Source organism: Mirounga leonina, unplaced genomic scaffold, assembly GCF_011800145.1.
Source record: "Mirounga leonina isolate KUSES-001 unplaced genomic scaffold, KU_Mleo_1.0 Mir_129, whole genome shotgun sequence".
NCBI classification, from domain to species: domain Eukaryota; kingdom Metazoa; phylum Chordata; class Mammalia; order Carnivora; family Phocidae; genus Mirounga; species Mirounga leonina.
The window spans coordinates 22831954-22841729 of NW_023270323.1; the positions used below are offsets into that span (position 1 = coordinate 22831954).

Sequence of the window (9776 nt, forward strand, 5' to 3'; positions counted from 1 at the left end):
AGCTTGGGAGTCCAAAGTGGCTTCTGGGCCCTATTCCACTGCCTTAGTCATACATCTCTCTCTTATTGTTGCAATGTTACAGTTGTTGACCTTGGTTCACCCGGTTGGTCATCCCCTTAGAGTTGGGTGAGGGACCTTATACTCTTTCCTCCTACTGTTTTCTCCTATCCCAAGGCCCCTTTGTCCTTGTATACTCCTTTATCAGAACTTCTAGTGGTTCCCTTCCTGTCGGCCTCATTATCAGCCCTTCTTTTCCAACTTCTCCCTGATGAATCACAGAGGAATAAAGGGAGACCTAGATCTATGCTGGAGGGAAGTGGTTCCAGCAAGGTCATCAAATCCTGCATACCACTCCAACTAACAATCTTGTGGTCTGTTTTCTTTTGTCATCTCAGCCAATATGAATTCAATCCTAGGAGGGAAAAATAAAAAGAACTTTTTTTTTTACAGTTTGATATACTATTTATTTATTTAGTTAGTTATTAATATGGACAGCCTATTCAACATTACAGATGTTTTTCAAAACCTATAATAAAATATAGTCCACTATCCAGCCCAGAAGAAGACAATAAACAAGATCATTCTTACAGTAAGTGTAGCATAAGCACTCACAATAATAGTCCCTTTCCTGGACATCAAGGGGAGCAATCTATCAAAGTTTCTTTACCTCCACTGAGGTTTTAATTTTCTTCAATTATAGCTGTTTCAGAGTCAAAAGTCCAACTTCAATCACCCCACAGATATGCGCAGCATCTCCCATTGAAGAGGAAAGAGCTGTCACCCGGGGCAGTCCATTCTACTGTCCTGCAGTCCTTTCATATTGGAGCCCATCATACCCTTCAGCCAGTATTTGTCAAAATTGTGCATGGGGACAAGATACGTAGGTTACAGGGATCTTTAGATTAATTTACAAAGATTGTGTTTCAAAGTTCTAAAAACCCATTTGGTGGTCGTAGTGGCAGTGAAGAGTACACTATATTTCCCCAAGAGGGTCTTATCTCTGGAGTCTTGGCATCGTCACCTTTTCTGGTAGCTTTAAGATCTATTGCAGTTCTCTGTGGCAAGTGGAGGTGGAAAACTCTAAACAGCTACTGGTCTGAGGTCATCTGCAGAATGAACTGGACTGGCTACTATGGCTTTTATAACCTGCTTCCTTTCTTTAATATAGACAAACTTCTTTCTTAATCTTTTTTTCTATGTCTTGCTAGTTCTATTTTCTTAATCTTTTTTCCTATGTCCTGCTAGTTCTAAGATTTAAAAGGACTATGACAGAGGAAGCGTCTTGCTTTCAAGCTGAATGATGAAAAATAGCCAAAAAAACAAAAAACCCAACAACCCCACCCTCCAATGAGCTATACTCAATTTCCTCAGTTGAAAACAAATGCCACGCGAACTTTTAAAGACAAGTGTTGGACAATGCTGATGACAAAATATACATAGATTCTAAAATACAGGCCAAAAAAGATGTTACTTAGTGTCACACAGATTCTTCAACCCCTTAGTTTCATGCTGAAAGTACAAATGATTTCAATGTTAGGTTTCAATGATGACAGCCAATTAAATATGAAATTAAAAAGCCTCAGGGGAGTCTTGCCAAGTTTGTGGCAGTTTCAGGAGTCTACATAGTTAGGAAGAAGGAGAAACCATAGGATAAAGAGTGATAGCATTGGATTTTATTTAACGCTAGGTACCATGGGTTTGACATTAGTAGGTAAAACTAATGAATGAGCAGCCATACAGTTTTTTGGTCACTGTGCTTCCCAAGAACCAAAAAGTGGAGCTATTTTTACTACTCAATTCCATCCTTAATAAGCTAGACAGATCCTGCTGCATTCTTGTTTGTTTCTAATTTACAGTACGTTATTATGTAATTTACCAAATGTGAGGAGCAAGTCGTTATGTAGTACCAAGTTTACATCATCATAGGACTACAACATGCACATTCTACTTAATGTAGCTCAAGCAACAGGAATACAAGAGAACAGTTATGGGTGGAGACTTGTTTTTGACAAATTCATGTTCACACTAACTATGGGTTTAGAAATCTTATTGGGCAGGTACCTACAGCAGTTCTTCAATTGGTACTGGAACATTACACACATGCACAGGTGATACGGAAGAAAATGAAGCAGAAGAGGCAGCTGGATGGAGGACAAAGGGGAAATCAGAGGTGGCACAATGCCATGTATCAGGGAGGGGCTGTTCTCACCTGTCCACAGTAAGTCTCTGCTCTGTGAGAGAGGCCTGTTGGGCAACACTTTTATTCTCATGACTGCGAAGTTTGTATACAACACCTAGAAAGGCCAAATCCTGTACTTCCTTGTGTAGAGATTCAGATCCCATGAGAGCACAAATCAGGACCATGGAATTATATTTGATTTCAGGAGCACTTCTTTCATCTGCTAGCAGTCTGTGTAAAATCTGTACAAGTTTAGAACTTTCTAGATCTTTCTCGTCAGTGCCCAACTCTAAAGCTGCTATTAGTGCCAAAGCAGCAAGGCTTCATTCTGCATTATTACATGTGCACTAGTTGCCATGGTAACTAGATGCTTGATGCCACCACTCTGTACAATGGTTTTAATTACATCTTTTGATTTACTGTGTCACATGAGGGCAGACAGCAGTCTGTTGGACTCCCCCATCACACCAGCGTGATCTCTGGCTTCACACCATTCTACCAAACGCTCCACTAATTTAACATTCTTTCCCAGTTGTTGAGCAGCTTCTGCTTGTGCATTTATTAACATTCTTAATGTTCCCAGACGTTTGAACTGAACCGGAGGTATTTCAGGCTTCAGGAATTTCAAAACTGCCTCTGTGACTCCAGCTGATAACATCTTTGCTTTATTTATAACTGGAATGGCCAGATTTCTGAGGGCACTTCATGCTGCATGCTGTACAGTTACATTTCCATCTTCAACATGTCTGTCCAGTAAATCCATAAGTTTTTCTACAATTCCATTGTAGAAACTGTGAATACAGTTTCCATCATTTCTGGCAAAATTTGCAATTGCCAATGATCCAGCAAGGTGTAGCTGGTGGTTATTTGATGGAATCCAGGACAGTACCCTTTGAAACACATTACCTTTTCCTCCTTCAAATAATTTCTGCATGGATTCATCTCCAAGAAGTAGTAAAACCATTAGATCTGAAGCAGTTTTGAGCTCAGCAATATCATCCTCTTTGTCACTATCCACTTTCTGCTGAACAATCTCTAGTAGACATTCTACCAGGCCTGCTTCAACCAGCTATAGCTAAATAGCGTCATTTTCTGCCAATTGAACAAGAACTTCAAAAATCATTTCCCTTTTATCATGTTCTATTTGTTTCTTGAAGAGTTTTACCAGCTCTTCAGCAATGTTCGTACTGGCAAACTGTTCTTTACTTGACTCAAGTTCTGCTAGGTTGCCAAATGCAACAAGACACATTTCTGTAAGAGCTGCATTTTGGCAATGGATGCCCAATAATTTCACTAAGGTAGGTATAACACCCATATTGATAAGCTAAGCTTGAAGGGAATGATTCTCATTGCTATAGCTCACCAGCATGCCACAAAAGACAGTCAAGAGCTTCTCATTGGCGGGATCTGTTATACTGCACAGTGACCTTAAATGGTCAGTTACAATCTGTGCACCACCTACTTGGTCAACTGCACTTCTGCCCTCATGGCTATCATAACATATGTTTCCTAGAGCCCTGCCCGTTTGGTATCCCTTCCTGGTCTTCGCTAGTTAGCAGCTGCACCAGTGGTGAAATCAATCCAGCATCCACACACAGAATACGCATAAATTCATTTTTGGCTACTTCTGCTATGATGTTAGCTACTTTGGCTGTGCAGGAAGACTGTGGAATCAACAGACTTGCAAACAGCTGAAGTATTCCACTTCCTTGGATTTTTTCACTCGTTTCCATATTATTGTGAGCCAGCGCTTGAAGCAGACAATCCAAGCATCCTTCTAAACTATCCTCAGTTCTGTCAACAGTTGTTGTCTTCAACTTCTTCAAGGTATCACTGAGATTATCCATGTTTCTCCCAGAGGGTGAGGAGCCAGCAGGGCGAGGTGAAGGTCTCCGGTGCGGGCGGCCAATAAAAAGAATTTTAAAAGCTCATCCTGCCACTGATGAATTCTGTTTCAGACAAGTTGATTCCAAGGTGCTAAAGGCATGCAGGAGAGAAAGGTGTCCAGGCAGATTAAAACATGGACCTCAAAGTTCCAGAGGGAGGTGGGCAGTTGAGCTCTCCATGGCTCCATAGCAGAAGAGACCAGAAGCAACACCTCTCTGTCTAGACCACCAGGACTCCAGGGTTCCTTGCTTAAAAACAAACAACTTAGAAAGGCTTCCACAAAATTTCGTGCTTAATGACTGAAAAGCACATTAACACTTATACACAAAATTCCGTGACCCTGACCCTTGGCAGCTCTTTCACAGGGCTTTCCCTTGCGGTCAACTCCTTGGCCACCATGGCTTTCTGTATTCCCCATTACTTTAAAAAAATTGTGAAAATTGTCATATTCATAGAATAAGTGAATAAGAATATATACATATAGTTTAAAACATTATTATAAATATATGTGTAACCACCACCCAGATCAAGAAATAGTACATTACTACCACCCCCAGAACATTCTTCCCAATCCTCTGCCCCCTCACCTCATGTAACCACTCTCTGGTTTTGTCAACAATCATTCTCTTACCTTTCTTTATGCCTGCATTCCTAAATAATACAGCTCATTTTGCCTGGTTTGGGACTTTATATAAATGGAATCATACTGTTTACATTTTTGGTGCCGGCTTCTTTTGCACCAAAAATTCTTTTCCACACTATGTTTGTGTAATTTAGCCATGACATTCCACGTGGCTATACTTGGTTTATTTTCTTTGCCATTAGTGGTTAAGAGCAGGGACTCTAGAGCCAGACTACCAGGTTTAAATCTCAGTTCTATCAGTTCTCAGATGCGTAATCTTGCGTAGACTATTTTACCTCTCTGTACCTTCATTTCAACTTACCTGGAATTGATTTTGCCGTATGGCATGGGTTAGGAATCTATCATAGGTGGACCTCCCTGGGAAACAGTCTTAGAGCTGATGATTTGCACACCTGTGGTTTATTGGAGAATGCTCTTAGAACAACACCCAGAAGAAAGTGAAGGAAGCAGAATTTGACAGAGGGAGAATTGAACTTGAGCTTGAATTTGAATGGGGAAGTAGATGCAGCAGAGGCCTCAGCTGATCCCATGGGGAGATATGGAGCTGGGATAACCTTCCCAAATGCCTCAAATTGATAGATTTGTACCCCCACACACACCAGTCTTTGAAAATGGGCTTCCCTTAACAAGGGGGACACAGCCTTGAGCAAGGCAGCTTTCTTAGGCCAAGGGAACTTCCTGAGGAGGGATTCTGTTATGAGCTGTCATCTAGCAATAATCCTGGCAGCTGGAAAATTAGTACTACTACTCTGAAAAGGAGATCTGAGCAGGCACCTTTCTCCACTGTATGCCATATGTATGCAATTATGCCCCTTTCATATTAACTGTTCACACAGGAGCCTATTTCTGAGAGTTTTTTTTTTTTTCCAATTCTGTTTCCTTGGTCAATTATCTAATTATGACAGAGTGATATCAACACATGTATTGTCCAATGGAATCGGAATAAGAAGAGATTTGAACCATAAGGTATTAAGAGTTTCTATGCTGTTCTTAGCCTTTGGACCATCTCTCTCCCCCTCTTTGCTTTACATGAAATATCCACACATACCTTGTTCATCTGGGATGCATAGTTTACTACTCATCCTTCCAGACTAAGGTGAAACATGATTTCCCCTCAGAATCTTTCATTAACCTCAGGTCCTTCTTTCTTTGTGATTCTTCAGAACCTCAAGAGCTGTCTTATAAGCTGTGCAAAGTTCAAGTCCTGCCTTAAGTCCTATTGCTGTATGATCTTAGACTAGCTGTTTAATCTCTACATGCTTCCGTTTCCTCATGACTTTTTGTGAACATTCAATTTGAAGTGTTTCTTACATCACCATTTAACTTTTATAATATTGCTTGAATTATTTTTTCTTTTTTTTAAGATTTTATTTATTTATTTGAGAGAAGAAAGAGAGATCATGACAGGGTGGGGCAGGCAGGGGCAGAGGGAGAGGGAGAAGTAGACTCCCCGTTGAGCAGGGAGCCCAACACAGGGCTCCATCCCAGGACCCCAAGATCATGACCTGAGCTGAAGGCAGATGCTTAACCAACTGAGCCACCCAGGCGCTCCCAAGTTATTTTTATTTTCCATTCTATATGATGAGTTTATGCACCTGTAGGTGTCATGAACTATTCATCTTTGCACGCTTGTCTCCTAGCACATAGTTTCACCATATGGACACAACAGAAATTCCAGACAATATGGTTCATAATCTAGAATCCAAGAGGCCCACTGGCTCACCAGAAAGAATGGTCAAGGATATTCATACACAAGTCACTTGTTTCTGGCAATAAGATTCCAAGACTGGAGAATTTAGTTTTAAACTGTGAAACTAGTAATACTTTCCCTAATTCTAAGTTTCATATCTTACCTACTCTTTTCCCCTAGTAAAGGATGCCCCACTCACCATTAACACTGCCCTACACAGAACCGTAGATTTCCACGTAGGCTAGAGGAAACTGATAAACTGAAGAATAAGAAAGAGAATGAGGGGGAGAAGGAGGGAAGATGGAGAAGAAGAAAACGAGAAAGGGGAAGAGAAGGAAAAAGAAGAAAGGGAGTGAGAAGAAAGAAGGAGGAAGAAGAGAAGAAGAAGAAAAGGAAGAAGCAGAAGCAGCAGCAGGAAGAGGGGGAGAAGGAAGAGGTTGACCGGGAGGAGGAAGAGAAAAAGAGGAAGAAAAACAACAAACAACAACAGGAGGAGGAGGAATAAGAAGAAAATACAAAGTATGGCAATATGTTTATATACTCTTCCCAATAAAGCAACTTTTTAAGAATATCACTTAATATTCTAGTTTGGTATCTTTGAACTACTTTCCTAAATGTCTGAGCTACCCCAACAAAAAAGAATAAGTAAGTCCCAGACAGCAAATGAACTATCTAGAGGGTACACTACTTAAGACAATGAATGGATATGTCAAAAGCAAAAAACTCTGCTTTTACCCTGGAAACTCAGGAAATAAGTTTTCTATTGAGGCACACAGAACGGGCTCAGTAGAAAACAAATTTACTAGAGTAAAATGGAACCAACGAAGTTTCTTCTTATTTCTGGAAATTTCTTTGGGAAAGTGGATGTGAAATTAAACCAACAAATTTGGATTCCAGAGCCTTTTGGATTCCAGAGCCTACGATTCCTTGCCTAGACCATAGGAAGAGGACCCAGAGGGCTAGTGACAGGACTGTCTTCAAGGCAGGTCATGGGGCTCAAAAATGAGTAGTATCAAAGAAACGTAAGAGCCAAGGAGTTGTTTGCACCTCCTCACAAAATGTAAATGATTTTTTTCCCTTTGTTATAAGGTTTGGGTGTGAGACCCATGAATTAGGAAGTTTTTCTTTCCCAGAACTACCTCTGTCTTCATTCCAAGTACCATTACACTGAGATCACGCACAACTCAGTGAAGCAGAAACATCTCTCCTTCTCTGGGGTGTAATCTTTTGGGTAGCTGTTTCTTAGGTGATTATATGACAAAGCTGAGAACCTCAGGAATGTTAGTAGATCAGTAGGGCATTAGGAAAGTAGGCCATATGGGCTGCAGACATGCAAGAACAGATCTCAGGAGTTTGCTTGTGTTTCTTCCAGGCACAAGTGAGAGAGTACATTGTTAGTTCTGCCACGTGCAACCGGATGCCACAGTGAATTTTGGTGACAAAGCTCTAACTAGGTAAGATATTGCACTAATGAGGTAAATAACTGTGAGGACTAAGAATATCTGAGGATTCCAAAGTGTACTGCATTTGTTGCTGTCCCTCAGCACATGAATAACTGAGGAGTAAGTAGTTCAGGGCCAAGGTTGGTCAGCATGGTGATGGCCTTCTCAAGTGTGGTGGGATGCTTTATGTGATTATCATTATATGTTTTAACTCCCTTTGCCCTTTGTAGTCTCTTGCCTCAGGGGAGCTCTAGATTTATTGAATCTAAAGGAGATGTCTAAAGACTTCTTCTTTTTTTTTTTTTTAATAAAAGCCTAAAGTAATTGAGATTATCCTAGCAATCCTGATGGAGGAGAAGAAAGAGGAGAGTGTCTTTAAAAAGAAAGAGACCTGAGAAGAGAAGAGAAAGTACATTATCCAAGACTAGGAAAGGCACTATGATCTGAGTTTCTGCTAGGAATGAAAATCCTGAACTTCTCTCAGATCCCCAGAAAGGTGGCAGGACTCTGGGACAATGGCTGTATTTTTACATGTAGGAAAGTTAGACACAAGATCTGGAGTTTCCAACTTAGCAAAGATTTCTGTGCTCTAAGCATGGTTTCTTGATCTGTGCTCCAAGCATAGAGCTTTCTGTGCTTGAAGCATGCAGCTTTGCACTTAAATAGACCATGTGGGCTTGGAAAATGGGTCTTTCAGGGATTGCAAGACCACAGGAACATTCTTCAAATATTTTCTTTTGCATGCATCTCCTAGGATCATAGAAGTATCTGGGAGATGGGTGGTAGAAATTGAGAAGCCTCATTAATGGATGAAATTAAATCTCATGAAACTCTGGGGGAATAAGGAGTTTAGTCAGATTTATATTCTTTACTTTAAAAAAAAGGAATTTAATTTTCCCACATACTTAATTTTGTAGTCTAAGATTCATACTTGCTACACAAAGCTTGACAATAACAAAAGGGTCCTGAGTTAATAGTATTAAGTGTTTGAAAATCGTAGATAAAAGATAGATTCTTCTTAGAAGGGCAGGTTAGGAACCCAGAATTTAAATTTATGCTACTGATTTTTCTCTGCGTCCTAATTTTAAATGCAAAAATATACAACAGAGCTAAGGACTACTTCTTATCTCACAGAGCTTTATCTATTAATCTATGTATGTTTTTAGACTCAAACAATTCAAGATAGAGAAAGCTGTCTGTATGTGAGTGTGCCAGGAAAGTGTTATATTCCAGATACACATGAGAAAACAGAGGAGAGCTCTATATAATCCAAAGATTTTCAAGGCTCAACAAATAACTCATTTATGTAAAATAATGTTGATTTAAACAAGATCTTATCATCAAAGGATGCAGATATGCCTTGGTAATATGTGAAAATAATTAATTAATAATATTAATTTGACCTATAGGATTCTGAGTAGAGGGTGCAAAACTTTCAGAAGACTAAGCATAACACAGGATGTTGAAGTGTCACAAACTTGGTAGAAACTGGAAATCTGCCTTTTTTTTTTTTTTTTTTTTAGTATTTTAAACACTGGACAATATTTGCCCAGAGTGGTGTTTCAAATTTTGAATCCTGAAACAACCCCATGGAAAAGGGTTGAAGAATTTCCCGCAAACTGTTAACAAGACAAACTGTAAAAAAAAAAAAAAAAAAAAAAATATATATATATATATATATATATATACACACACATATATATATATTGGACCTTTGATGACAGGATAAAACACCTAGGATTTCATCTTCAGTAGCTCCATGTTGAGTGATATATTTAATATGCTTAAAATATTCTGCTATTCCTTGGTCTTGCACTTTTTCACTGTCCTCTACTACCTCATGTTCTCACTTTGCTCCTTACCTAGCTTGGATTCTACAGTGTATCGTTTTAATCTCTCTCTTGCCCCTTTTCCCTTGATTAAATTTTCTGGCAA

General features: G+C 39.6%; 1 pseudogene; it reads right to left on the reverse strand.

The window, feature by feature from the left end:
• Positions 1-1660: 1660 nt before the first annotated feature.
• Positions 1661-4268, reverse strand: LOC118010210 (annotated as a pseudogene).
• Between the last annotated feature and the right edge of the window lie 5508 nt (positions 4269-9776).